Source organism: Quercus suber, unplaced genomic scaffold, assembly GCF_002906115.3.
Source record: "Quercus suber isolate HL8 unplaced genomic scaffold, Cork oak 2.0 scaffold_259, whole genome shotgun sequence".
Classification (NCBI taxonomy): Eukaryota; Viridiplantae; Streptophyta; class Magnoliopsida; order Fagales; family Fagaceae; genus Quercus; species Quercus suber.
The window spans coordinates 74823-78279 of record NW_027069715.1 but is presented as its reverse complement, the minus strand read 5'-3'; the positions used below and the strand labels follow the sequence as shown (position 1 = coordinate 78279).

Here is a 3457-nt window from a genome sequence, read left to right as displayed (position 1 = left end):
TGTACATACTCTAATAGAGTTTTTTTTTTTTTTTTTTGCCTCAGATTGGAGATCTGCGGGAGAGTAGTTTGTAAAGAAGCTCCCTGATAAAGTAATTGTGCACCGTGAGAATTGATTGTCACATGTGATTCCTGCTTTACCTACATGTTAAAGCTTTCTTAATTTATAGGATGCTAATTAGATATCTAACTATTTTCAACTAATCATACGTAGTTGATAGAATGCATGCAGATCAATCCCATCATAATTTTTTTCATTCAAACCTTAATAATTAGTTTTTAACTGTATAATTCTGTTCATTTTCAGTTTTCACACTTATTAAATGTTTAATTCGAAAAATATGATAAAATAATTTATTTATTGAAGTTGTATGTTAATGGGCAAATATATACGGCTCTTCGTTTTTTATTTGTTCTCCTATTCTTTTTGTTGAATATATAAACAAAGCTCTCATTCTTTGTCATAATTGTCAAGGATGTGTTTCCGTTCAACCCTTCCGGACATTCTAAGCATGTTGTATATATATATTTTTGTAAACACAAATGTTGCTGCCTTGGGATGTATAAGCTTCTTGCTGCCTTGGTATATTTTTTGTGATGTATATAAACTTTCATATTATCTTTTGGCAAGTTTGTGTCCCATGGGAGTAGTTTATGGAACTTGTGATGTTGGGATGTAACAGGAAGTTGTATGTGTATATATGGCAGGGAGTGTTGGGAACTTGTATGTGTATATATGGCAGGAAGGAGTGATGTTACAGGGGAGGGGGGAAAAAAAATACCTATAGCCGCGTTTTCAAAAACGCGGCTATAGGTTGCTACAGGTACGTCGCCATAGCCACATTTAAAAACGCGGCTCAAGCTTGACCTATGGCCGCGTTTTCTAAAACGCGGCTATATGTCAGTAGCCGTAGCCGCGTTTGTAAACGCGGCTCAAGCGTGACCTATAGCCGCGTTTTTTAAAAACGCGGCCATAGGACTAGCCCGGAATTAGATCTTTACATGGGGTAAAACGCGGCTTCAGGTCTTACCTATGGCCGCGTTTTCGTGAAACGCAGCTATAGGAATAACCTATGGCCGTGTTTTTGAAAAACACGACCATAGATCTGTTGCTGCGGTGCTTAAGCCGCGTTTAAAAACACAGCTATGAAAAACGCGGCTATAGGCTATAGCCGCATTTTTTAAACGCGGCTATAGAACCCGTTTTTTGTAGTGCATTTTTATAGCAAAACAAATCGAGTGTTATGCTTCACCAATCATAACTTGTTACGTATACTTTTTTTCTTTTGTTAAATCACTAAAGTTTAAAATGAAAAAAAAAAAAAAAAAAAAAATCTAACACAAAGAAGAGTTGTAATTGGTGGATTATAAAATACAAAAAGTCGAACTAGAAATTCCTAATGGTCTAAAACCAATTTTGAAATATGCATAAATTGCTTATGTTGAGTTGATTGCATTTCCATATCCAATTATCAAAATGGCTAACAAGTTTATTCATTGGCTTTGTTGCAATTGCTGCAGTGAGCTTTCATTAGAGTATTGTGAAAGGGCACGAGGACTAGCAAGGGAATTACTTAAAGCAATATCAGAGAGCTTAGGGTTGGAACCCTTCTACATTGAGAAGGTCATGAATTTAGATAAAGGTTTACAAATGTTAATGCAAACTTTTACCCACCCTGTCCACAACCAGAACTTGCAATGGGCTTGCCACCACATTCGGACCATGGCCTCTTGTCTCTCGTCACACACAATGGAGTTGGTGGCTTCCAACTACAACACAATGGGATGTGGGTCAATGTTAATGCCATTCCCAAATCCTTTCTAGTCAACATTGCCGATCAACTTGAGGTGCAACCTTTTTTCTTAATTACGCATTCTTAAATCCTATCTCACTCTTTTAATGTACTATTTTATCTATTTTATGATTTCTTTCTTCTCTGAAGTTTTTGGTTCTATTGCTCATTCTCCTTTTAAGTCAATGGTTCTTGTATGATTTTGGAGTCACTAGCATTTGGGCTCATGTTTCAAATTTTCCACTTTACAATAAGCTAAGATAAATTTCTATATGCCCCCTTAGGTTAGGTTTGGTGTTATGTTACGATGTTATTGCATTGTGTTGAGACTACGTATGTTATTTAGCACTAGAAAGAAATATTAGGTAGAAGCACGAGGTATTTTGGTGATTTTGGTGGTTTCTTTTTTTTTGTTTTGTTTTTTTTTGTTTTTTTTTATTTCTTCGGTGGAGGGGGGGTTATTTAGTCATTTTGGAGAATCTAGGAATATTTTGGTCATTTTAGATTACCTAAGGTATTTTGATCATTTGGGAGATTCTATGAATGTTTCGGTCATTTTGACCGTTCAAAGAAATTTTGGTCTTTATTTAGGTTTTTAGGGCATTTTACATAATTTGGGGTTCTAGGGGATTATTGTTCTAATTTTTAACATTCTAGGGGTTTTTTTGGTCATTTTGTTGATTCATGATATTATTGTTATTTTTGGAGATTTTGAGAATATTTTTGACATTTGAGGATTTGGATGGTTTTTTGGTTAATTTAGAGGTACCATGGGTGTTTTAGTTATGTTGAAGTTTCCAATGGTATTTTGGGCATTTCAAGGATATTTTGGTTCAAGGGGTATTTTGGTAAATTAAAAAGCTTTGTGGAGGTATTTTGATCATTTTAAAGGTTTTAGGGGAATTTTAGTTGTTTTTGAGTTTCCATGGGGTATTTTGCTCATTTTGGGCATTTACAAAGTATTTTGGTCATTTTGGAGATTCTATAGGTATGTTGCTATTTTTTAGAGATTTAAATGGTATTTTGGTTATTTTGGAGGCTTTGGGTATGTACATTGGGAAGTGGATGAAGGTGGAAAACATTACTTTTATTTTTTTGGCAAAAAATATTTTGTGCCCATCATAATTGCAATTTCTTAGTCAACAGAAGATATTTTTAGTTTCTAGGTGAAGTTCTTGGTTTCTTATCTTTATCACAATGTCAATTGGTTTCATTTTAGATTTTAAGTAATGGGAAATACAAGAGTATTCTACATCGAGCAGTAGTAAACAAAAAAGTCACAAGGATATCACTTGTCGTGACCAATGGACCATCACTTAATAAAATTGTCAACCCAGCACCAGAGTTAGTAAAGAATGGAATCGATCAACTTGCATACCATGGGATAACGTATAAAGAATACTTGCAATGTCGACAAAGCAACAGTCTTCATGGGAAAGGCAACTTGGATCACATACGCATCTAAATTGTGTGAAGTAAGAGCTTTTGTCCCGGGGACACAATAAATGGCTATAGCGCATGTGTACTTAATTGGAAAAAGTGTCCGTCAAATGCTCCACTCCATTTGATGAGATACGATACAAACATGTATGCAATTAATTTTAAACATGTATCCATATCATATTATATCTAACTAGTACATTTGAGCACTAAACCCAAGACAAA

The 3457-nt window shown here is 34.8% G+C and overlaps 1 pseudogene; it reads left to right on the top strand.

Annotated features, from left to right (window-relative positions):
• Positions 1–1476: 1476 nt before the first annotated feature.
• LOC112017590 (2-oxoglutarate-dependent dioxygenase 19-like) lies at positions 1477–3457 on the top strand (annotated as a pseudogene).